The following is a 27,358-nucleotide window of genomic DNA, read 5'->3' as shown; positions in this document are numbered from 1 at the left end:
AAACACATTTGGCAAAGAAATTAACTTTATGTCCTGAATACAAAGCGTTATGTTTGGGACAAATCCAACGCATCACTGAGTACCACTCTTCATATTTTCAAGCAGGTGGTGGCTGCATCGTGTTATGGGTATGCTTGTCATTGGCAAGGGCTAGGAATTAGACTTGAACACAAGCAAAATCCTAGAGGAAAACCTGGTTGAGTCTGCTTTCCAACAGACACTGGGAGACAAATTCACCTTTTCAGCAGGACAATGACTTCAAACACAAGGCCAAATATACTGGAGTTCCTTACCAAGACGACATTGAATGTTCGAGTGGCCTAGTAACAGTTTTGACTTAAAGTGGCATGATTATTTTTTTTTTTTATGTAAAAATATTGTACAATCCAGTTGTGTAAAGCTCTTTGACTTACCCAGAAAGACTCACAGATGTAATCGCTGCCAAAGTTGATTCTAAGATGTATTAACTTGGGGGTTGAATACGAGATCCACTACATGACCATAAGTATTTGGACACCTGCTTGTCGAACATCTCATTCCAAAATCGTGGGCATTAATATGGAGTTGGTCCCCCCTTTGATGCTTTAACAGCCTCCACTCTTCTGAGAAGGCTTTCCACTAGATGTTGGAACATTGCTGCAGGGACTTGCTTCCATTCAGCCACGAGCATTAGTCAGGTCGGGCACTGATGTTGGGCGATTAGTCCTGGCTCGCAGTCAGCGTTCCAATTCATCCCAAAGGCTTTCGATGGGGTTGAGGTCAAGGCTCTGTGCAGGCCAGTCAATTTCTTCCACACAGATCTCGACAAACCATTTCTGTATGGAGCTCGCTTTGTGCACGGGGGCATTGTCATGCTGAAACAGGAAAGGGCCTTCCCCAAACTGTTGCCACAAAGTTGGAAGCACAGAATCGTCTAGAACATCATTGCATGCTGTAGCGTTAAGATTTCCCTTCACTGGAAATAAGGGGCCTAGCCCGAACCATAAAAAACAGCCCCAGACAATTATTCCTCCTCCACCAAACTTTACAGTTGGCACTATGCATTGGGGCAGGTAGCGTTCTCCTGGCATCCGCCAAACCCAAGGAACGCGTTTCCACTGCTCCAGCATCCAATGGCAGTGAGCTTTACACCACTCCAGCCGACACTTGGCATTGCATGGTGATCTTAGGCTTGTGTGCGGCTGCTCAATCATGGAAACCCATTTCATGAAGCTCCCGACGAACAGTTCTTGTGCTGACGTTGCTTCCAGAGGCAGTTTGGAACTCGAAGTGAGTGTTGCAACTGAGGACAGACAATTTTTACACGCTTCAGCACTCGGCGGTCCTGTTCTGTGAGCTTGTGTGGCCTACAACTGTAGATCGTTGACAAAAAATGACAATTAAATCCATTTTAATCCCACCTTGTAACACAAGAACATTTTTAAAAAGTCAAGGGGTGTGAATACATTCTGAAGGCACTGTATCTAGGAATATATATTTTTCTCTCTCATTGTGCATACTGCCTCTTTTTGATAGTGGAAAATTCTAAAATAAGGGTGAAAAAGCATGGCACAGCTTTGGTTTGTTATTTTGCTGTGTTCATTTACTCCAGTCTCCCTCTGTTTATAGTCATATCATACTATGTTCCTCTCCTCCAGACTGGCTTGTACCATGATCAGAGGAACTACAGCAGCCTAAAGAACACCACCAAACCTCCTCCCTCTACTTCCTCCTATCAGCCCTGGGTTTGTCCACCTCAGTCCTGGCCCAATTATTCCCTGTCTAGATTAAGTGGTGAAAGCAAGTTAACTGAATTGAAAGTACTTGAAGAACTGAGTTCTTATCTACTCAAGTTTATGGGTTGTATAAACACCCGTTGAGATGGCACACTACACTGTGTGTGTGTGTTTGTGCTCAAGTTTACAGTAAATACTTAGTCATTCTTTGGTATGAAATTGCTGTTGGATCTGTTACTTTATACTGCATAGTAAAGCAGCAAAGCAATCAACAAGATATGAAAATACAACAGCCTTGAATGTGGTCCATGCAAACGCAATAAGGCTTTGCATGTTAGAAAATCTTGACTTGAGGGATGTGTCCAAACTCCAGTTTTTATGATTCTTAGTATGCTATCTAGGTCCCAGCAAAGTACATGCAACACCTCATCCATTTGCAGTTGACAGGGACAGTGTAACCTAGCTCCTCTTCTGTAGTCATCCTCTCATCACATCAGTGCTCCATTCTCAGGGTCAGGGAAATGGCATTCATGTTTCTCCTCACACTACCTGAGGACACTTTCCTAGCAACCCCCACCCCTGCTCTCTGTGGCGTTCCTCTAACTACCCCACACCCCTCTACCTCGCCCCTTCTCACAGGCCTCATCTGTGGCCTCCTCCACCGCTGGCTCTGGCTCGGGGCTGACACGCAGCTACAGCCTGGTCAGTGTCGCACTCTCTGCATGCTTTGATATCACCTTCAAAGTAGACCAGACCCCAGTCCTCTCTGATACATCCGATAGCCATGGCCAGGGTTCTCCCTAAGTCACTTATATTTAGGTCTAATGGTCACTGTGGGCACTTAGTGGGGCCAAGGTTATGCGGTCTGGTAGGCTGTTTGATAAGATATGGCTTTGTTGTGTGAAATCAGTGCTTTCTAGGGAGAATAACTAGAGCAATGGTTGATGCAGGAAATATCCCATAGTTTATACACTGAGTGTACAAAACATTAGGAACACCTGCTCTTTCCATGACATAAACTGACCAGGTGAATCCAAGTGAACACTATGATCCCTTATTGATGTCACTTGTTAAATCCACTTTAATCAGTGTAGATGAAGAGGAGGAGACCGGTTAAAGAAGGATGTTTAAGACTTGAGACATGGATTGTCTGTGTGCCATTCGGAGGGTGAATGGGCAAGACAAAATATTTAAGTGCCTTTGAACGGGGTGTGGTAGTAGGTGCAAGGCGCACCGGTTTGAGTGTGTCAAGAACTGCAACACTGCTGGATTTTCACGCTCAATAGTTTCCCACCACCCAAAGGATATCCAGCCAACTTGACACAACTGTGGGAAGCACTGGAGTCAACATGGGCCAGCATGTAGAGTCCATGTCCTGACGAATTGAGGCTGTTCTGAGGGCTAAAGGGAGTGCAACTCAGTATTAGGAAGGTGTTCCTACTGTTTTGTACACTCTGTATTTAGTTAATATTGAGAAAGGCATGCTACTCAGCCTGTGAGATCTTCTGACTGAGATCGTTGCGCCCTCTTGTGCTTTGCTGAGTTCTGGATTCTCTCTCCCTTGTGCCTTAAGGCTTCTATAAATGACGACGGTCTGTATGGCTCGTACACGGTTTCTCAATCTCATACTGTAAGTGTTCTCAGTGTCTAATTGAATAGTGTTAATGATGTTACCAGGGTCAGCAGCATACTGGCCTGTCTCTGTCCTGGCCTGGTCTGGTCTGTCTCCACACCATGTCATTGCTGTGTCTGTCCCCCTCTACTACAGCCTTCGGAGTACAGCTGGTACTCTAGCTCCACCCGCAGCAGTGTGTATATATATATATATATATATATATATATATATATATATATATATATATATATATATATATATATATATATATATATATATATATATATACATACAGTGAGGGAAAAAAGTATTTAGTCAGCCACCAATTGTGCAAGTTCTCCCACTTAAAAAGATGAGAGAGGCCTGTAATTTCCATCATAGGTACACGTCAACTATGACAGACAAAATGAGAAAAGAAAATCCAGAAAATCACATTGTAGGATTTTTTATGAATTTATTTGCAAATTATGGTGGAAAATAAGTATTTGGTCAATAACAAAAGTTTCTCAATACTTTGTTATATACCCTTTGTTGGCAATGACACAGGTCAAACGTTTTCTGTAAGTCTTCACAAGGTTTCACACACTGTTGCTGGTATTTTGGCCCATTCCTCCATGCAGATCTCCTCTAGAGCAGTGATGTTTTGGGGCTGTCGCTGGGCAACACAGACTTTCAACTCCCTCCAAAGATTTTCTATGGGGTTGAGATCTGGAGACTGGCTAGGCCACTCCAGGACCTTGAAATGCTTCTTACGAAGCCACTCCTTCGTTGCCCGGGCGGTGTGTTTGGGATCATTGTCATGCTGAAAGACCCAGCCACGTTTCATCTTCAATGCCCTTGCTGATGGAAGGAGGTTTTCACTCAAAATCTCACGATACATGGCCCCATTCATTCTTTCCTTTACACGGATCAGTCGTCCTGGTCCCTTTGCAGAAAAACAGCCCCAAAGCATGATGTTTCCACCCCATGCTTCACAGTAGGTATGGTGTTCTTTGGATGCAACTCAGCATTCTTTGTCCTCCAAACACGACAAGTTGAGTTTTTACCAACAAGTTATATTTTGGTTTCATCTGACCATATGACATTCTCCCAATCCTCTTCTGGATCATCCAAATGCACTCTAGCAAACTTCAGACGGGCCTGGACATGTACTGGCATAAGCAGGGGGACACGTCTGGCACTGCAGGATTTGAGTCCCTGGCGGCGTAGTGTGTTACTGATGGTAGGCTTTGTTACTTTGGTCCCAGCTCTCTGTAGGTCATTCACTAGGTCCCCCCGTGTGGTTCTGGGATTTTTGCTCACCGTTCCTGTGATCATTTTGACCCCACGGGGTGAGATCTTGCGTGGAGCCCCAGATCGAGGGAGATTATCAGTGGTCTTGTATGTCTTCCATTTCCTAATAATTGCTCCCACAGTTGATTTCTTCAAACCAAGCTGCTTACCTATTGCAGATTCAGTCTTCCCAGCCTGGTGCAGGTCTACAATTTTGTTTCTGGTGTCCTTTGACAGCTCTTTGGTCTTGGCCATAGTGGAGTTTGGATTGTGACTGTTTGAGGTTGTGGACAGGTGTCTTTTATACTGATAACAAGTTCAAACAGGTGCCATTAATACAGGTAACGAGTGGAGGACAGAGGAGCCTCTTAAAGAAGAAGTTACAGGTCTGTGAGAGCCAGAAATCTTGCTTGTTTGTAGGTGACCAAATACTTATTTTCCACCATAATTTGCAAATAAATTCATAAAAAATCCTACAATGTGATTTTCAGGATTTTTTCTCCTCAATTTGTCTGTCATAGTTGACGTGTACCTATGATGAAAATTACAGGCCTCTCTCATCTTTTTAAGTGGGAGAACTTGCACAATTGGTGGCTGACTAAATACTTTTTTTCCCCACTGTACATACATACATACATACATACATACATACATACATACATACATACATACATACATACATACATACATACATACATACATACATACATACATACATACATACATACATACATACATACATACATACATACAGTTGAAGTTTACATACACCTTAGCCAAATACATTTAAACAATTTTTTTCACAATTCCTGGCATTTAATCCTAATAAAAATTCCCTGTCTTAGGTCAATTAGGATCACCACTTTATTTTAAGAATGTGAAATGTCACAATAATAGTAGAGAGAATGATTTATTTCAGCTTTTATTTCTTTCATCACATTCCCAGTGGGTCAGAAGTTTACATACACTCAATTAGTATTTGGTAGCATTGCCTTTAAATTGTTTAACTTGGGTCAAACGTTTCCGGTAGCCTTCCACAAGCTTCCCACAATAAGTTGGGTACATTTTGGCCCATTCCTCCTGACAGAGAGGGTGTAACTGAGTCAGGTTTGTAGGCCTCCTTGCTCGCAAACGCTTTTTCAGTTCTGCCCACACATTTTCTATAGGATTGAGGTCAGGGCTTTGTGATGGCCACTCCAATACCTTGACTTTGTTGTTCTTAAGCCATTTTGCCACAACTTTGGAAGTAGGCTTGGGGTCATTGTCCATTTGGAAGACCTATTTGCGACCAAGCTTTAACTTCCTGACTGATGTCTTGAGATGTTGCTTCAATATATCCACATCATTTTCCTTCTTCATGATGCCATCTATTTTGTGAAGTGCACCAGTCCCTCCTGCAGCAAAGCACCCCCACAGCATGATGCTGCCACCCCCGTGCTTCACAGTTGGGATGGTGTTCTTCGGCTTGCAAGAAACCCCCTTTTGCCTCCAAACATAACAATGGTCATTATGGCCAAACAGTTCTATTTTTGTTTCATCAGACCAGAGGACATTTCTCCAAAAAGTATGATCTTTGTCCCCATGTGCAGTTGCAAACCGTAGTCTGGCTTTTTTATGTCGGTTTTGGAGCAGTGGCTTCTTCCTTGCTGAGCGGCCTTTCAGGTTATGTCGATATAAGACTCGTTTTACTGTGGATATAGATACTTTTGTGTCTGTTTCCTCCAGCATCTTCACAAGGTCCTTTGCTGTTGTTCTGGGATTGATTTGAACTTTTTGCACCAAAGTACATTCATCTCTAGGAGACAGAACGCGTCTCCTTCGTGAGCGGTATGACGGCTGCGTGGTCCCATGGTGTTTATACTTGCGTACTATTGTTTGTATAGATGAACGTGGTACCTTCAGGCGTTTGGAAATTGCTCCCAAGGATGAACCAGACTTGTGGAGGTCTACAATTTTTTTTCTGAGGTCTTGGCTGATTTCTTTTGATTTTCCCATAATGTCAAGCAAAGAGGCACTGAGTTTGAAGGTAGGCCTTGAAATACATTCACAGGTACACCTCCAATTGACTCAAATGATGTCAATTAGCCTATCAGAAGCTTCTAAAGCCATGACATCATTTTCTGGAATTTTCCACGCTGTATAAAGGCACAGTAAACGTAGTGTATGTAAACTTCTGACCCACTGGAATTGTGATACAGTGAATTCTAAGTGAAATAATCTGTAAACAATTGTTGGAAAAATTACTTGTGTCATGCACAAAGTAGATGTCCTAACCGACTTGCCAAAACTATAGTTTGTTAACAAGAAATTTGTGGAGTGGTTGAAAAACTAGTTTTAATGACTCCAACCTAAGTGTATGTAAACTTCCGACTTCAACTGTATATACTGTATACTGCCCAAGCCTAGTGGGAGGATAAGTGAAGCCAGGGCCCAGTGGTGTCAGATGGCAGTGTTGGTGTTGAATGACAGTCCTGGGGTGTGTTTTCTAGCCTTCTTCGCGCTGCACGACCCCCTGTCTCTCTGCGGCCACCTTGGCCTCCCTGGGGGGGACCTCCTAGAGACGGAGCAGTGTAGACACGGGCAGCATTGTTGACCCTGACACCAGTCTGAGTGAATTGAGGGTAAGTTGCGCACGCGCAAACACACACCTCCACTTACATAAACACCATTAGGTGTCATTACAACCTGTTAGATACGTGTTATGTGTCAGTACCAGTATCAACACCAATGTTTTCTAATAAACACTATCATTTTAAATGTCAATCCATTTGAAAGATAAGTAACTTTTTACAGTGAACCATTTGTGTAGTAGTTTACTCTTTAACTCACTACTGTTTTATTTGAGGTCAGATAATAATATCTGAAACATCCACACTTCTCTCTGCTTTCCATAGCAACGGTTAGCAAAATTCTTAGTGTTTTAAACAATTCTAATAAATGCAACAGTTGGACAATGATGAAGATACTCCAAACTGGTATCCATCAGGTATTGACTGAATTATAGCACAGAAAACATTTTACTGGCACGGACTAAGAATGGAGTTCAGGGATTTTGGTGGGAATTCAGGTATTCATTTTGTCAAATTTCAGTTTTTTTTCTTCCTAGAATTCACTCATATACATTTTCTAATGGTATTAGGTATTTATTTTATATTTTGTGTTAAAATAAAGAAAATTATATGTGCCTTATTTGCATAAATATACTGTGTGTCCAGTGCCTTCAGAAAGTATTCACAGCCCTTGACTTTTTCCACATTTTGTGTTACATCATGAATTTAAAATTGATTAAATTAAGATTTTCTGTCACTGACCTGCACACAATACCCCATAATGTCAAAGTGGAATATTGTTTTTTTATTATTAATTAAAAATGAAAATCTGAAATGTCTTGAGTCAATAAGTATTCAACCCCTTTGTTATGGCAAATAAAGATTTGCTTAACAAGCCACATAAGTTACATGGACTCACTCTGTGTGCAATAATAGTGTTTTGCATGATTTCTTAATGACTACCTCATCTCTGTACCCCACGCATACAATTATCTGTAAGGTCCCTCAGTTGAGCAGTGAATTTCAAACCACAAGTACCAGGGAGGATTTCCAATGCCTCGCAAAGAAGGGCACCTATTGGTAGATGGGTAAAAAAAAAAAGCAGACAATGAATATCCCTTGGTGTGTCAATAGACCCAGTAACTACAAAGATACAGGCGTCCTTCCTAACTTGCCGGAGAGGAAGGAAATCGGTTAGGGAGTTCAACATGAGGCCAATGGTGACTTTAAAACAGTTAGTGTTTAATGGCTTTGATGGGAGAAAACTGAGGAACGATCAACAACATTGTAGTTACTCCACAATTCTAACCTAATTGACAGAGTGAAAAGAAGGAAACCTGTACAGAATACAAATATTCCAAAACGTGCATCCTGTTTGCATCAAGGCACTAAAGTAATACTGCAAAAAACGTGGCAAAACAGTTAACTTTTTGTCCTGAATACAAAGTGTTATGTTTGGGGAAAGTCCAACACATTACTGAGTACCACTCTCCATATGTTCAAGCATAGTTGTGGCTGCATCATGTTATGGGTATGCTTGTAGTCGTTAAGGACTGGATAGTTTTTTCAGAATAAAAACTCAACAGAATGGAGCTAAGCACAGGCAAAATCCTAGAGGAAAACCTGGTTGCTTTCCACCAGACACTGGGAGATTAAGTCACCTTTCAGCAGGAAACACAAGGCCAAAACATACACTGGAGTTGCTTAAAAAGAGGACAGTGAATGTTCCTGAGTGGCCGAGTTACAGTTTTTACTTAAATCTACTTAAAAATGTACAGTAAGGGGAAAAAAGTATTTGATCCCCTGCTGATTTTGTATATTTGCCCACTGACAAAGACATGATCAGTCTATAATTTTAATGGTAGGTTTATTTGAACAGTGAGAGACAGAATAACAACAAAAAAATCCCCCAAAACGCATGTCAAAAAATTTATAAATTGATTTGCATTTTAATGAGGGAAATAAGTATTTGACCCCTCTGCAAAATTAGTACTTGGTGGCAAAACCCTTGTTGGGAATCACAGAGGTCAGACGTTTCTTGTAGTTGGTCACCAGGTTTGCACACATCTCAGGAGGGATTTTGTCCCACTCCTCTTTGCAGATCTTCTCCAAGTCATTAAGGTTTCAAGGCTGACGTTTGGCAACTCGAACCTTCAGCTCCCTCCACAGATTTTCTATGGGATTAAGGTCTGAAGGCTGGCTAGGCCACTCCAGGACCTTAATGTGCTTCTTCTTGAGCCACTCCTTTGTTGCCTTGGCCGTGTGTTTTGGGTCATTATCATGCTGGAATACACATCCACGACTCATTTCCAATGCCCTGGCTGAGAGAAGGAGGTTCTCACCCAAGATTTGACGGTACATGGCCCCTTCCATCGTCCCTTTGATGCGATGAAGTTGTCCTGTGCCCTTAGCAGAAAAACACCCCCAAAGCATAATGTTTCCACCTCCATGTTTGATGGTGGGGATGGTGTTCTTGGGGTCATAGGCAGCATTCCTCCTCCTCCAAACACGGCGAGTTGAGTTGATGCCAAAGAGCTCGATTTTGGTCTCATCTGACCACAACACTTTCACCCAGTTCTCCTCTGAATCATTCAGATGTTCATTGGCAAACTTCAGACGGGCCTGTATATGTGCTTTCTTGAGCAGGGGGATCTTGCGGGCACTGCAGGATTTCAGTCCTTCACGGCGTAGTGTGTTACCAATTGTTTTCTTGGTGACTATGGTCCCAGCTGCCTTGAGATCATTGACAAGATCCTCTCGTGTAGTTCTGGGCTGATTCCTCACCATTCTCATGATCATTGCAACTCCACGAGGTGAGATCTTGCATGGAGCCCCAGGCCGAGGGAGATTGACAGTTATTTTGTGTTTCTTCCATTTGCGAATAATCGCACCAACTGTCGTCACCTTCTCACCAAGCTGCTTGGCGATGGTCTTGTAGCCCATTCCAGCCTTGTGTAGGTCTACAATCTTGTCCCTGACATCCTTGGAGAGCTCATTGGTCTTGGCCATGGTGGAGAGTTTGGAATCTGATTGATTGATTGCATCTGTGGACAGGTGTCTTTTATACAGGTAACAAACTGAGATTAGGAGCACTCCCTTTAAGAGTGTGCTCCTAATCTCAGCTCGTTACCTGTATAAAAGACACCTGGGAGCCAGAAATCTTTCTGATTGAGAGGGGGTCAAATACTTATTTCCCTCATTAAAATGCAAATCAATTTATAACATTTTTGTCATGCGTTTTCCTGGATTTTTTTGTTGTTATTCTATCTCTCACTGTTCAAATAAACCTACCATTAAAATTATAGACTGATAATTTATTTGTCAGTGGGCAAACGTACAAAATCAGCAGGGGATCAAATATTTTTTTCCCTCACTGTATGGCAAGACCGGAAAATGTTTGTCCAGCAATGATCAGCAACCAATTTGACAGAATTTGAAGAATTTAGAAAAGAATAATGAGCAAATGTTGCACAATCCTGATGTGGGAAGCTCTTAGACTTACCCAGAAAGGCTCACAGCTGTAATCGCTGCCAAAGGTGCTTCTACAACGTATTGACTCAGGGGTATGAATACTTATGTAAATTGATATCTCTGTATTTAATTTTCAATCAATTTGCATTAATTTCTTAACATGTTTTCACTTTGTAATTATGCGGTATATTGTGTGTAGATGGGTATAAAATATATAAATTATCAATTTTGAATTCAGGCTTTAACACAACAAAATGTGGAATAAGTCAATGGGTATGAATACTTTCTGATGGCACTGTATTTGCATATATGAATACATTAACATAAAGGGATGGAACAGGGCTGCAACCACAAACTTCCTTTGTCTAGGCCTACCTGCACTCACCTGCGCTGTCTAGACTGCCTCATTAATTACCCTTGTCACGTTCTGTTGCATAACTCAACAACCGTGACAATAGCAGGATTCCCTCGGATCAAAAATCAACACGCTTGGCTCTAGATTACACCTTATCTATACATACTTTACATTGTTTGTGAGATCAGACATCACTATTATCCGAGTGTTCATTTTCGGAAGTTGCTTTAATTTCTGCGCATCTAATTTGTGAACATTTCAACTGTGGCGAAAGGTTACTTTTTTCAATTCCACAAAAATGAACACCCATCAAAATAAAGTTATCTATCTTGTGTAAGTGTCGAGATGTGTTAAATACCAGACGAAGCTTTAGGGTTCTTTATAGATACAATGTAAAGACAATGTATTCCATTGAGGCCATTTCAGTCATTACCGGGGGGTGTTTGACAGGTCATTATAAACATTTCCGCTTTCGTAACTTTAACGGGGAAAGACAACAGGCACAAGCAAGAGTATGAAAGAGTCGCCGAAGTAAAATGAAAGCAATCAACCCAGTGAGATTTAAGTGACAAGTGGATTTTGCATCCCTCAAACACAGGAAATACAGTGCCTTGCAAAAGTATTCATCCCCCTTGGTGTTTTTCCTATTTTGTTGCATTACAACCTGTAATTTAAATGGATTTCTATTTGGATTTCATGTAAAGAACATACACAAAATAGTCCAAATTAATGAAGTGAAATGAAAAAAATAACTTGTTTCAAAACATTCGAACAAATAAATAACGGAAAAGTGGTGCGTGCATATGTATTCACCACCTTTTCTATGAAGCCCCTAAATAAGATCTGGTGCAACCAATTACCTTCAGAAGTCACATAATTAGTTAGATTGCACACAGGTGGACTTTATTTAAGTGTCACATGATCTGTCACATGATCTCAGAATATATACACCTGTTCTGAAAGGCCCCAGAGTCTGCAACACCACTAAGCAAGGGGCACCACCAAGCAAGCGGCACCATGAAGACCAAGGAGCTCTCCAAACAGGTCAGGTTGTGGAGAAGTACAGATCAGGGTTGGGTTATAAAAAAATATCAGAAACTTTGAACATCCCACGGAGCACCATTAATCCATTATTTAAAAAATTGAAAGAATATGGCACCACAACAAACCTGCCAAGAGAGGGCCGCCCACCAAAACTCACGGACCAGGCAAGGAGGGCATTAATCAGAGAGGCAACAAAGAGACCAAAGATAACCCTGAAGGAGCTGCAAAGCTCCACAGCAGAGATTGGAATATCTGTCCATAGGACCACTTTAAGCCGTACACTCCAAAGAGCTGAGCTTTACGGAAGAGTGGCCAGATAAAAGCCATTGCTTAAATAAAGAAATAAGCAAACACGTTTGGTGTTTGCCAAAAGGCATGTGGGAGACTCCCCAAACATATGGAAGAAGGTACTCTGGTCAGATGAGACTAAAATTGAGTTTTTTGGCCATCAAGGAAAATGCTATGTCTGGCGCAAGCACCTCTCATCACCCCGAGAACACCATCCCCACAGTGAAGCATGGTGGTGACAGCATTATGCTGTGGGGATGTTTTTCATCGGCAGGGACTGGTCAGAATTGAAGGAATGATGGATGGCGCTAAATACAGGGAAATTCTTGAGGGAGACCTGTTTCAGTCTTCCAGAGATTTGAGACTGGGACGGATGTTCACCTTCCAGCAGAACAATGACCCTAAGCATACTGCTAAAGCAACACTCAAGTGGTTTAAGGGGAAACATTTAAATGTCTTGGAATGGCCTAGTCAAAGCCCAGACCTCAATCCAATTGAGAATCTGTGGTATGACTTAAAGATTGCTGTACACCAGCAGGACCCATCCAACTTTAAGGAGCTGGAGCAGTTTTGCCTTGAAGAATGGGCAAAAATCCCAGTGGCTAGATGTGCCAAGCTTATCGAGACATACCCCAAGAGACTTGCAGCTGTAAATGCTGCAAAAGGTGGCTCTACAAAGTATTGGGGGGGGTGAATAGGTGTGCACGCTCAAGTTTTCTAGTTTTTTTTTGTCTTATTTCTTGTTTGTTTCACAATAAAACATATTTTGCATCTTCAAAGTGGTAGGCATGTTGTGTAAATCAAATGATACAAACCCCCCAAAAAATCCATTTTAATTCCAGGTTATAAGGCAATAAATGCCAAGGGGGGTGAATACTTTCGCAAGCCACTGTAGATTGCTGAAAAAGACAGATCCTCGGGTGGGTGGGGCATGTGCGTTGCTACTCAGCGCCTCCATTTTACATGTGGACTTCATGTATGAATGGGAAGACGGGATGTGACATGTTTTTTAAACGTCCTATAAAGCTGTCATCCTGTATGTCTGGGCCTACCGTTGGGTAAATTACTGTCTTGAGATGCCAACAGCACGGGTGCTTTGTTTGAAATCTGTCCTTAATTCTTCCTGGTTTCCCCCAATTCACCCCAACCAACGAACCCTTTCTTCCCATCTGCTCTACAGGATATCTATGATCTAAAGGACCAGATTCATGATGTATAAGGGCATTACATGCAGGGACTTAAAGAGCTGAAGGTAGAGGGATCTGAGCTCAGTGTGCCTTCTCTTGTCCTCTGGTAGCCTTATGGCATCACTAACCCACTGTATCTACATCTCACCCCCTCTAGGACCCCACTGACTGTAACAGCTAACTGTAACACCAAAAACACTCACATTTCTATTGTGTCTCCCAGTCTGATGGCATGTTGGCATGTAACTCCTGATGGCATGTAACTCCTGAGTGGCGCAGTGGTCTAAGGCACTGCATCGCAGTGCTAACTGTGCCACTAGAGATCCTGGTTCAAATCCAGGCTCTGTCGCAGCCGGCCGCGACCGGGAGACTCATGGGCGGCGCACAATTGGCCCAGCGTCGTCCAGGGTAGGGGAGGGAATGGCCGGCAGGGATGTAGCTCAGTTGATAGAGCATGGCGTTTGCAACGCCAGGGTTGTGGGTTCGTTTCCCAGGGGGGGGCCAGTATAAAAAAATAAAAAATATATATGTATTCACTAACTGTAAGTCGCTCTGGATAAGAGCGTCTGCTAAATGACTAAAATGTAAAATGTAATGTTCCCTGCATGACTTTTCATGCTCAGTTTGAAACTCACTGTTTATGGCATGGATTGAAAGCCTTGCTTGAACTCTAGCAGTGCTTGGGGTGTAAGAACAAGACCATGAATTGTTCTTACAATTCTGTCGGATGGGTTTCAGGGTTTGTAGTCCTACCCTGAAATCTACAATTAACTTTCATTCACACAGCTCTGGGGGTCTCCTGGTTTATTTTCTGTCTTCACTCTAAAAAGCTCACTGTTCTCGGAGTCTATTTGTGTTTAAAAGGGTAGTTTATTAACTCACCTGATTCCTGGCATGTCCTACACTTTGGTAGAACTGAAACACTAGCTGAACTCGCTCCAGTTTGATATATATATTTTTTTTTGTTTGGTGTCAAGCATTTTTTTTTATTTACATTTTTGAAATCAGTGCCTTGAAAAATTCCTCCGGTTGAATCAATGCACCATCGATATCAAGTGGATCCGTTTTATCACTTGTCCATCTCGGGTTTTGTGAAATTGATTACAATGTGAGCCAATTCCAAGTTGGGCTTCAGAGGGAGTAAATTGTATTTGTCACATGCGCCGAATACAACAGGTGTAGCAGAGAGAACAGTCTATGACTTGGGTGACTGGAGTCTATGACAATGTTTTGCTGCTTGAAAGTATGTGAACCCCTTGTGCAATTACAGATTTTTTCAATTTTTACAATGAAATCTTCATTTAATCAGAACCAGTCTTTTTGATCTGACATAACAGATTTATATTTACCAATACCATATGTTGGTGTAGAGGAAATCATGCGTGTAGTAGGAAAACAAAATTAAAAAGGAAGTAGTGCAGGTACAAAAATAAGTGAACCCGAAGTTGCATTGGTTAAATCAAGTAGGTAAGTAGAATCAGGTGGGTAAATAATTAGCTACCAAATGAACCAATCAAAGGCGAGATCGTTAGGAAAGAGTTTGGAGGCGGGACTGATAAATAGAGAAGAAACCTGGTCAGTTTGGTGTTACCCATCCAGGTGAATGCAAAGCACACCATGCCGAGAGGAAAGGAGATCTCAGAGGACATCAGGATGTAGTGAGAGCACATTAGTCTGGGGAAGCCTATAAAATCATCTCAAAAATCATCAGTCCACTGTGACACAAAGAAGAATCCTCTGCTGTCAAAAAAGAACCAAACTGCCCATCTTAACTTTGCCAGAGACCACCTGGACAAACCTGAAGGTTTCTGGAAGTCCATTCTCTGGACCGATGAATCCAAAATTGACCTTTTTGGTCACAATAACACCGCTATGTTCGGCGAAAACCCAACACTGCCTACCACCAAAATAACCTTATCCCAACAGTCAAGCATGGTGGTGGGAATGTCAAGATCTTCCTCTGGACCTGGACGACTCTACATCATTAAGGGAACAATGAATTCTGAGGTATACCAGGAGATTCTTGAACAGAATGTCAAACCATCAGTCAAGGAGCTAAAGCTGGGCCGAAAATGGGTCTTCCAACAAGACAACGACCCAAAGCATTCAAGCAAATCTACCAAAGAATGGCTCAGGAGAAAGAAGATTTGTGTTTTGGATTGGTCAAGTCAAAGTCCTGACCTAAATCCAATCGAGATGCTGTGGCAGGACCTAAAGCTGGCAGTTCATGCCAGACACCCCTCAAACCTCACTCAATTGGCTGAGTTCTGTAAGGAGGAGTGGGCAAAAATCCCTCAAAACAGATGTCAGAGACTGATTACTGGCTATAGGAGACGTTTAGTCCAAGTTATCGCTGCTAATGGAGGTGCCACAAGCTATTGACTGAAGGGGTTCACATATATTTTTGCCCACATCAAATCTGAGTTTCTGTTAAATAAACCACTTATGTTAAATAAACAATGAAAATATATACTTTTTTTGTTTCTGTCATTTACTTGGAATGTCTTTATTACGAATTGGGGTTTAGATAAAATCCTTATGTTTATTTTAATATTTCATAGCAAAATAATGACCAGCCCTGTAGGGTTCACATACTTTCAAGCAGCACTGTAGGTCCTGGATGGCAGGAAGCATGGCCCCAGTGATGTACTGGGCCGTACGCACTTCCCTCTGTAGCGCCTTACGGTCTGATGCCGAGCAGTTGCCATACCAGGCGGTGATGCAACCGGTCAGGATGCATTGTGATGAAGTTTCAAAACCCCAGATTGTCAAATACAATCAAACCTGAGTTGGACAACTGATGGAACACTTGAGATAGGGCTGCCTTTCCTCTGTTTTAGATCTTATTTAAGATATTACTACTGTTCATACATTTTATGTTTCTTGATATGAGTATTGTTAATTTAATGTAAGAACACGAGTCACTGTTAAATGTGTCATACTGAATTAAAGTCATTTGAAGGTGAGACTGAAATAGAGGTTACATTTAAGACTCGCCAGTGTGTTTCAAACATCCCAAACATGGTTTCCTAGTTGAGAGACTAAGTTATTGTACGAATAAATGTAGTGTGTTGCTCCTATTATCAGTGTGGTCTAGGGTTGGGCGACATCAACCTTTGTCCTATTGTGATTATGTACCCATAAAACATTGTGATATGCGATGCAACTGGACAAATCCTGATGAAAAATGATGTTGAGAGCCTGGCCAGAAGCTAAGTGCAGGCAATGCAAATCTTTTCTGATATTCCTTTCTGGTGGAGGAGCAGACCAGGTTTATGTGTCTGTGGAGCAGTGACTGTCTGATGAGGATCGGGCTGTCTTAGTGAGCTAGGTTGTAGGCCTACATCATGGGCTGGATAGAAGCAGTCTGCAGTCTTCAGAACTGGATAATAGTTGCTTTATTTGCCTCATAAAATAGAACCAACTATTTGTTTTTCTACAATCTCATACAGCTGTGATTCAGAATAGCCTATGCCTTTTGTTATTTTTGAAAGCCACAACAACTTTAAGACAACCCCTTCGTAGGTTAGAATGTTAGTGAAATAAGCTACTGTTTATAACTAGTAGGAGGAGATGTTATTGTCCATTTGGTTTTCAACCTCACATGGCGGGATTTTCTTAATTTATTATTTCTTAATAAGCTTGAACTTGATTAAACTTGTCATAAAATGTTGCTATTGATATATTTATCTCTCATTATTAGTCCTCTGGCTACCTTACATTTTAAGGCTATTCAAATAACTTTTTGAGATGGATTGGGTCAAAGCCATGCATAAAACGATGAACACCTTCTGTCATATTCATAGCCTATCGAATGGAGAGAGAAGGGAATACAGGCCGTTTTTTCTAAACAGCTAGACACAAGCTAGTGTTCTTTATAAAAAATAAATAGGTTTAGGCTATAGCCTAATGCCAATGCATGAGAGAGAGGGAAATATTATTTTCTGACTGGACATTTTGCGCTGCCTTGGTTGAATTCTCCGCACTGTCTGGCCTCCATCCCTCTCTTGCGTTCTGTAGGCTATATAGAATATTTATTGAAATAGGGTATAGCAAAAAGGAATAGGCAAATTACTCGGAATGTCACTTGTGTGTTGCCCTGCTGTGTGCTGCGAGACTTTTTTTTTTTTTACTGCGCGGCGCCAGTCAAGTTCAAATAGGCTAAACCAGGGGTGTCAAACTCATTTTAGCTCAGGGGCCACATGGAGGAAAATCTATTCCCAAGTGGGCCGGACCGGAAAAATCATGGTATATATAACTTAAAAACAACAACTTCAGATTGTTTTCTTTGTTTTAATACGATCAACATACAACATAAAGCTGGAGCCTGAGGACAGTGTGTCCAAAATAGTACAAGCACAACATCACTATTAATCATAAAACACGTCAAGTTTATTTGAAAATTCTAAAGAAAAAGAACACACAAACACACAATGCCTCAGTGATTAACAGAACTGTTTCACAGATCACAGAACTATATCAGGGTGTCATTTCTCAGGCAGAAATGTAGATAAAAATAATGAAATCCTGTTCCCCAAACAAGTGCAAGAACGCCAGAGTCAAGAATAGGTTAAATATACAAATAAAATAAAAACAATTAAAAACAATAGCACATCAACATAAAAACATATAAACATAAAGCTGGAGCCTGAGGACAGTGTCCAAAAGCACAACATCACTATTAATCATAAAACACCTCAAGTTATTTGAAAGTTCTGAGGACAAAGAACACACAAACACACAATGCCTCAGTGATTAACAGAACTGTTTCACAGATCACAGAACTATATCAGGGTGTCATTTCTCAGGCAGAAATGTAGATAAAAATAATGAAATCCTGTTCCCCAAACAAGTGCAAGAACCACAGAGTCAAGAATAGGTTAAATATACAAATAAAATAAAATCAATTAAAAACAATAGCACATCAACATAAAAACATATAAACATAAATATGAAAGCGTTGCTCAAACTCCCGTAACAGTCCCGTTATTTTATCTTTGAACCGCTTCATGTCTGCCACATGTTGGGTCGCGCACACATTTTTCAGACAGGGGAAGTGAGCTGCATCACCACCGGCAAGTTGCGTCTCCCACAATGACAGCTTCAACTTGAAAGAACGTATGCTGTCATAATACTGTGTGACAACTTTGTTGCGCCCTTGCAGCTGTTTGTTCAAGTTATTCAGGTGCTCTGTAACATCCACCATAAATGCAAGGTCCTGCATCCATTCTGCGGAATGAAATTCTAACACTGGTTTGCCCTTTTCTTCCATGAACTGTTCAATTTCTTCTCGTAAATCAAAGAAACGCCTCAGCACAGCACCTCGGCTTAACCATCTTACCTCAGTGTGGTATGGCAGGCCATAGATGTGGTCTTTCTCTGTGAGAAGGCTGTCAAACTGACGGTGATTCAGGCTTCTGGATCGGATGAAATTAACAGTTTGGATGACCACCTTCATGACGTTATCCATCTTTAATGACTTGCAACACAAAGCCTCCTGGTGCAAAATACAGTGAAAAGTCAAAAAATCACATCCTCCATTTGCAGATTGCACTTTCTCTCTGAACTTTGTCACAACGCCTGCTTTTTTCCCGATCATTGAGGGCGCACCATCTGTAGCCAGGCTGACAGCGCGGGACCAGTCCACTCCGACCCTGTCCAGCGCGCCGACGAGTGCGGTAAAAATATCAGCTGCTGTCGTTGTATCTGTCATCGGCACCAACTCCACGAACTCCTCGGTGACGGTCAATGTGTCATCAACTCCGCGGATGAAAATGGCCAGTTGTGCAACATCTGTAATGTCCGTGCTTTCATCAATTGCAACCGAAAACGCAATAAATGACTTTACTTTTTACTTCAACTGGCTGTCCAAATCCACTGAAAGATCGGAAATCCTGTCTGCAACTGTGTTTCTTGTCAGGCTGATATTTGCAAAAGCCTGGTGCTTTTCAGGGCACACAATCTCTGCTGCCTTCATCATGCATGTTTTTACAAATTCACCCTCACTAAATGGTTTTGAAGCCACTGCGATTTCATTAGCAATGAGGTAGCTAGCTTTCACTGCAGCGTCACTGATGTCTCGGCTGTGAGTAAACACAGACTGCTGTTTCTTCAGACCCGCCAACAGTTCATTCACCTTCTCTCATCTCCGCTGTCCTTGAAAGTTGTCATATTTGTCGGCATGAAGACTCACATAGTGGCGACGAAGGTTATATTCTTTCAGCACTGCAACATGCTGTGAACACACCAAACATACAGCTTTCCCATTCAATTCCGTGATTAAATAGGATGACCATTTTTCTTGGAACACTCTGCACTCTGCGTCCACTTTTCTCTTTTTTGACAGAGACATATTGGGGCAATGAGGGTGCCAAAGCACATAATGTTAAAAGTAGAAGCCGTAATAAATATCGCGGGCAAAACAAAGTAGCTCATTGGCTGCACGTGCTTGACCTACTTGCTCTGCCCCGGTATAAACAGTTTGCTTGCTTAACACAATTGCTATTGCGCCATCCAGTGAACGCAATTGGAACAGCAGTTTATTTTATTGAAAAATTGCAGCGCATTTTTATACTTTACAAAAAAATAAAAATTATTTTATTTTTTTACATTTATTTTCAAAATCATCTCGCGGGCCGGATTAAACCTGTTTGCGGGCCTGATCCGGCCCGCGGGCCGTATGTTTGACACCCCTGGGCTAAACCATCATCGTCTGTCACATCACGATGTCGTCGCCATAGACGATACTATCGTCATATCGCCCAACCCTAGTGTGGTCGTGCAGAGCTGTTACTATTATTACTGTAATTATAATAGTACTTTTTTTTTCTATGGTATCTCCCTCATGGTTCATTCTATAAAGAGGTGTGTGTGTGTGTCTGGTAGGAGTCGCTCTCGGAGGTGGAGGAGAAGTATAAAAAAGCCATGGTGTCGAACGCACAGCTGGACAACGACATCTAACCTCAACTAATCTATCCAACCTCATCTACAACGTGGACACACTCAAAGACGTCATCGAGGAGATGGAAGAGCAGATGGCCGAAATGCGTAGGGAAACTGAGGACAAGTCTAAGGTGAAGTGTTAAACACTCTTTCACACACACACAGCGTAGTAGATCACCTTTAACATTTACTGTTAACACAGGCAGACTCGGACAGAGCCGAGCATATGCAAATTGCAGCAGTCTCCAACCACACTATCAACTTGTTCATACTTGCACTCATTCATGTGTGCAGGTCTTACAATCAGCAAAGCGGCCAAGTCCAACTGCACCATTGTCTGTCTGACCATGAGATCCACTGCTCTCTGCTGACGATTGGGTGTAGCTGTATAACTCCGGAGGAAACAAGGCCAAAGCAAAGTGGTCCCTGATCCAATTACCTGGCTAGACTTAAATGCTAAAAGTGTAAACATCAATGGAATCTTGCTCACTGACCATGACTGCACTCTTTTTTGGGTGGTTTTGAGATTTTAAACTTGTGTAATGAACAATGTTGCACTTTCTGATTGATTGCATGTCTTACAACTGCCCTCTTTCATTCCAGGAACTAGAAAGACAAAAGCACACATGCACAGTACTGCAGCACAAACAAGTGGAGTTAAAAGAGGGAATCCGCCAAAGAGATGAACTCATAGAGGTATGGCTGCACTAAGAAAACCAACATTTGGTGGCCATCCATTTACACCTACACCTCTTTCTACACTTCCATTATTTACAGTCCTGTAGTCTGTGTACTGCAGTAGCTTGATGAAGATCCATAGTGTGAGACTACACTTCTCTCTCTCATAGTCTCACACTCATCCCAGTGTCTCCTCTCCTCTGATTCATCGTTTTCTCTGTCTGGTCTTTGTCACATTTCTTTGCCTTGTTTCTCTATACTGAAATTATCTCTAATCCAGATCATTTTCTGGCCACCTTACTTTTCATCACTCTCTCACTCTCACTCTATCACTCAATTTCTATTCAAGGCTATCTATATTTTTATGTTTCATCCTCTAATTTCTCCTTTCATATCTCTTTCCATCCTTTTCATCTATTTTATTCTGTTTTTCATTCTATTTTACCCTGTATCCCATTTCACTCTCTCTGTACGCAATACCACTACAGGAAAACCAGCAAATCCAGAATAAGTTAGATACCCTCACCAGAGACGTGTTTGACCTGCAGGAAACGATAAACTGGAAGGACAAAAATATTGGGGTAGGAGGTCACGCTAGGGACTGAAGGATTGTGAGAGGCAATAGATGTGCACAGACATGTTCAGACAGCTTGTGTTGTTTTGGTTTGTATGTTTCTCTCTGACCAAATGAAAATTGAAGGGTTGTGTTTAGATTAAAATGTAAGTGTACATTCGTTCACACCCTCCTCACGTATTTAAAAGCATTGGGTTGGTGCAAGCATGGCTGGAGGGAGTTTCCACCATATTCCTTACATCAGTCCAATTCCTTTTAAATCCATGAGGGGCAGTCTTACTAGTGTAAAATTCAGCAGAAGGGTAGAGAATCGGACCACCCATATCAACCTGTAGAGTTGCCTGAAGGAAACTTGGTGCTGATTCACCGATCAATTAAATCTGTATTAGGTAATCGACTGGTCCTAAACGTTTATTGCCTCTCATAGTTGCATGACAGGGAACCTGGATAATAGCCAGTAGTTGTTGGACCAATTCTAATTCACAGTTTGGAGTTTCCCCTAAATGTGCATGTGATATGATGATTGTGGGCTCACTAATTTAATACAGTTTGGATGCTATAGTCATGATAGGTTCAAATGTAGGTTTTGTGTGCACTCCGTAAAGTTTAGTCAGTGCAAGGGAAAATGTGAACCTGCAAGCATTTATGTATGGAAAATGATGTGAAATTTCTCCCCTTTAAAACTCATATTTGATTTACCCTGAAATGACAGCATGAAATCCATTTCAGTTATGTAGGCCTAGACCTAAAGCTCTGCCTGTCTAGTGTCAGATAGATTTTTTTTATTTGGCCTTTAGCTCTCCCTTACATCAATGTTTTGTCATGTGTTGTTTTATCTGTGAGCATGTGGTGGTTGTGTCAACATCTGTCACTTTGCCTTTCCAACTCAACCTTACCATTCTGGTGTACATTTTGCGTGTCTACAGACATATGTGCATGTACAAAGGACATTGTAGTGGGCATGCATATACTGTACGTCTATCAGTCTTTCCACCCGTTCCTCCACTTCTTTTCTCTCCCTTCTCTTTCTTTATGTCTTCTCTGGCTGACATCAAGGCGAAGGCCAAAACAGGAGAGTTAGGTCTCACCACCAGAGGGCTGGGAATAGTCTATATCCCCATTGAATAGACAAAGTAGGTTCCAGGAATAAGCTTGCTAGAAACAGAACAGTGATAATAAAGCAACTTGTGGTATGTAGCTATGCATGTCTTCTTGTGTACCTCAGTTTGTTTTGTATTTTTTCTTACTCTGTTGTTTCTTCCACCTCCCCTCCCGATGTCAAATGTGTTGAACTACACTGAGTATACCAATCATTAGGAACACCTTCGTAATATTGAGTTGCACCCTCCCTTTGACCTCAGAACAGCCTCAATTCTTCAGGGCATGGACTCTACAGGGTGCCAAAAGCGTTCCACAGGCGCACGTTGACTCCAATGCTTCCCACAGTTGTGTTAAGTTGGCTGGATGTCCTCTGGGTGGTGGACCATTCTTGATACAAACGGGAAACTGTTAAGCGTGAAAAACCCAGCAGCGTTGCAGTTCTTGACACAAACCGGTGCGCCTAGCACCAACTACCATACCCAATTCAAAGACACTTAAATATTTTGTCTTGCTCATTAACCCTCTGAATGGCACACATACACAATCCATGTCTCAATTGTCTCGAGGCTTAAAATCTTCCTTTAATCTGTCTCCTCCCCTTCATCTACACTGAGTGAAGTGGATTTAACAAGTGACATCAATAAGGAAAGAGCAGGTGTTCTTAATATTTGTATACTCTGTGTATCCTGTGTGTTTGTCCGTCTGTGTACAAGCAATGGAAACCTCAGTAAACCGTTACTTCATACAGTTCTACATGGTCTGCTCTGTGGCTTATTGCATTTCAAACCGTGAAATACATCAAGTTCTCATCTGTAAACCCTCCTATGCTGCCTCACTCTAGCCAAGTTCCAATGACCGTACTATCATGGTCCAATTCATACTGAGTGGTATGCTAGTGTGGATATTGGGACATAGCCTCTCTGTGTTGAGGTCCTCTTTTAACCCTGTCTCCCTTTGACTCCTTAGAAACACGGCCTGGTCATCATCCCAGAGGGAATGCCTAATGGGGACATCAGCCATACCGACCCAGCCACAGGGATCACCGTGGTTACACAGGAGGCTGCCCAGGTGCTGGAGTCAGCAGGAGAAGGGCATCTGGGTGAGTGGAGGGAACAGAACAGGCTCTCCTAAAGGGAGCACAAATAAATGAATTCATATCTGTGATGTACATGTGTTATTTAGTCAATAATAAACCAGGGGGCGCGCTTCATTGTTATTTTAGCACAGTGGTGCTGCGGTCATAGGTGTAAGGCACCTTTTTATAATCATATTTTTTCTCCTTTGCAGATGTTAGGCTACGAAAGCTTGCGGATGAAAGGGATGAACTATTAGCCCAGGTATATATCTTTCCTCTTCAACCCCAGTTTCCTCTTGACAATTTTCTCATTTTCTTTTTTAACTGCCTGTTAAGCTATAATAAGTAATGCTGTCCATTCTGTGTGGTGTCCCTCAGATCAGGAAGTTGAAAATGCAACTGGAGGATGAGAGGCAGAAGAAATCCAAGATGGAGAATGCCTTCACAGACAGAGAGAGGATGGAGAATGGCACTGACCTGCACTTCATTGAGATGCAAAGTAAGTCCCGTTCCTGCCCAAACCTACAAAAGTTCACACTACCATTCACACAAACATACAAAGGCATACACGTCGCCATTGATACAAAGCCTATGCACACTCACTCAGAGGCTTTCTCTTTAAATTAAACACTGCCAAAAAGAAACTAACAGCAAGGCTCACATCTTAATTCCCTTGTCCTGTGTAAGTACCTGTACTAACTCAAATGTTCTAATGTTTTACTCTCTGCAGGAGATGCCAACAGACAGATAAGTGAATACAAGTTCAAGCTCTCGAAGGCAGAACAGGAAATGGGCACAATGGAACAAAACGTAATTCATGGAAACACTGACATACTTTTCCCCCCGTCCATATGTACCCTAGCTGACCATATTCAAACTGCTGAACCAGACACATTAATATACAGTGCCTTCGGAAAGTATTCAGACCCCTTGACTTTTTCCACATTTTGTTACGTTACAGCCTTATTCTGAAATTGATTACATTGTTTTTTACCCTCAATCTACACACAATACCCCATAATGACAAAGCAAAAATAGGTTTTTAGAAAATGTATTACAAATAAAAAACTGAAATATAACATTTGCATAAGTATTCAGGCCCTTTACTCAGTACTTTGTTGAAGCACCTTTGGCAGCGATTACAGCATCGAGTCTTCTTGAGTATGACGCTACAAGCTTGGCACACCTGTATTTGGGGAGTTTCTCCCATTCTTCTCTGCAGATCCTTGCAAACTCTGTCAGGTTGGATGGGGAGCGTCGCTGCACAGCTATTGTCAGGTCTCTCCAGAGATGTTCAATTGGGTTAAAGTCTGGGCTCTAGCTGGGCAACTCAAGGACATTCAGAGACTTGTCCCGAAGTCACTCCTGCGTTGTCTTGGCTGTGTGCTTAGGGTCGTTGTCCTGTTGGAAGGTGAACCTTCGCCCCAGTCTGAGGTCCTGAGCGCTCTGGAGCAGGTTTTCATCAAGGATCTCTCTGTACTTTGCTCTGTTCATCTTTCCCTTGATCCTGACTAATCTCCCAGTCCCTGCTGCTGAAAAACATCCCCACAGCATGATGCTGCCACCACCATGCTTCATCGTAGGGATGGTGCCACGTTTCCTCCAGACCTGACGCTTGACATTCAGGCCAAAGAGTTCAATCTTGGTTTCATCAGACCATAGAATCTTGTTTCTCATGGTCTGAGGGTGTTTAGGTGCCTTTTGGCAAACTCCAAGCTGGCTGTCATGTGCCTTTTACTGAGAAGTGGCTGCCGTCTGGCCACTCTACCATAAAGGCCTGATTGGTGGAGTGCTGCAGAGATGGTTGTCCTTCTGGAAGGTTCTCCCATCTCCACAGAGGAACTCTAGAGCTCTGCCAGTGTGACCATCGGGTTCTTGGTCACCTCCCTGACCAAGGCCCTTCTTCCCCGATTGCTCAGTTTGGTCGGGCGGCCAGCTCTAGGAAGAGCCTTGGTGGTTCCAAACTTCTTCCATTTAAGAATGATGGAGGCCACTGTGTTCTTGTGAACCTTCAATGCTTTTTTGGTACCCTTCCCCAGGTCTGTGCCTCGACACAATCCTGTCTCGGAGCTCTACGGACAATTCCTTTGACCTCATGGCTTTGTTTTTTCTCTGACATGCTCTGACATGCACTGTCAACTGTGGGACCTTATATAGACAGGTGTGTGCCATTCCAAATCATGTCCAGTCAATTGAATTTACCACAGGTGGACTCCAATCAAGTTGTAGAAACATCTCAAAGATTATCAATGGAAACAGGATGCACCTGAGCTCAATTCCGAGTCTCATAGCAAAGCTTCTGAATACTTATGTAAAATAGGTATATCTGTTTATTTAAAATTTTATACATTTGTTAAAATTTCAAAAAAAAACTGTTGTCGCTTTGTCATTATGGGGTATTGTGTGTAGATTACTGAGGATTTTATTTTTATTTTATCCATTTTAGAATAAGGCTGTAATGTAATAAAAAGTGGAAAAAGTCAAGGGGTCTGAATACTTTCCTAAGGCATTTTAGTATTCGAATGAGAAAATGAAAATAAATGTCAGCTTCAAAGGTGAAGGTTGCGTTTAATTTGTTTTTGTTTCATTATCCTCATATCCAGATCAACAGACTTGAAGGACAAGTGTCCAGATACAAGGCATCAGCGGATAACTCAGAGAAAATAGAAGATGAACTGAAAATTGAAAAAAGGAAACTTCAAAGAGAGGTAAGGAACAAAATAAAATATGAAAAATTGCAGTGGCCGATGCTTGATTTGACGTAAAACATAGTCTAACCTTTCATCTCTAACCATTCCCCTCTTTTTCCCACAGCTGCGGACTGCACTAGATAAGATTGAAGAGATGGAGATGACAAACAGCCACCTATCAAAGCGCCTTGAGAAGATGAAGGCCAATCGGAACGCCCTTCTGTCTCAGCAGTGAAGGCCGCTGGATTGCCACAGAAGCCCTTACACTCATACTTTTGACTGCCATATTGCGTCTGGAACACATTTCCATTCTTCCTCAGTGACACTTGTTGTGACGCAAAACCAAAAACACTTACAGAAAAAAGCAACACTGGTAGCACAGAGGCTAAAGTCTTTTTAAAATAAAGATAGGCAATGGATTGTCTTTTTTGTGCGCCAGTGTCTTTGGAAGGGAGACTCAAAAACCTATTAAACCATAGTTATTAGGGGAAGATGATGAATCTATGAAATTTGCCACTCATTACTTTATTTTTCAATGCTTTGGACTACATGTTATTCACAAGGTTTTACTTCTCTCTGGCTGGGTGCTTGGTTATTTCTTTGTAAAAATGTTTTTGCTAAGTTGCATGAATAAGTATTATGACTGTTTTGAACTGTTAAACCCTCACGGCTACTCTCTCTGGCCTGCACCTATCCATAATCCCTCACACAGTGAAGTGCCTTCTCACACCTGGACTGAGGGTTTTGCATTATTAGAAACAATTCTAAACAAATATAATAACCGGTACAGAATAATGTATTT

General features: G+C 41.9%; 1 pseudogene across 1 annotated transcript in view; it reads left to right on the top strand.

Annotated features, from left to right (window-relative positions):
- Positions 1-26,791, top strand: part of LOC311133600 (leucine-rich repeat flightless-interacting protein 2-like) — a 30,889-nt pseudogene extending 4,098 nt beyond the window's left edge. The window contains exons 3-17 of the transcript in view: positions 1,638-1,724; positions 2,355-2,417; positions 3,289-3,345; positions 3,484-3,525; positions 7,092-7,223; positions 13,490-13,561; positions 20,382-20,569; positions 21,042-21,134; positions 21,605-21,697; positions 23,758-23,890; positions 24,079-24,128; positions 24,245-24,365; positions 24,597-24,676; positions 26,470-26,574; positions 26,681-26,791. The product of the transcript in view is annotated as a leucine-rich repeat flightless-interacting protein 2-like (transcript). The remainder of the gene's footprint in view (positions 1-1,637; positions 1,725-2,354; positions 2,418-3,288; positions 3,346-3,483; positions 3,526-7,091; positions 7,224-13,489; positions 13,562-20,381; positions 20,570-21,041; positions 21,135-21,604; positions 21,698-23,757; positions 23,891-24,078; positions 24,129-24,244; positions 24,366-24,596; positions 24,677-26,469; positions 26,575-26,680) is intronic.
- The last annotated feature ends 567 nt before the right edge of the window (positions 26,792-27,358 follow it).

The sequence above is a fragment of the Coregonus lavaretus genome, assembly GCF_964263955.1.
Source record: "Coregonus lavaretus genome assembly, chromosome: 1".
NCBI classification, from domain to species: Eukaryota; Metazoa; Chordata; class Actinopteri; order Salmoniformes; family Salmonidae; genus Coregonus; species Coregonus lavaretus.
This window is presented reverse-complemented; position numbering and strand designations above follow the sequence as displayed.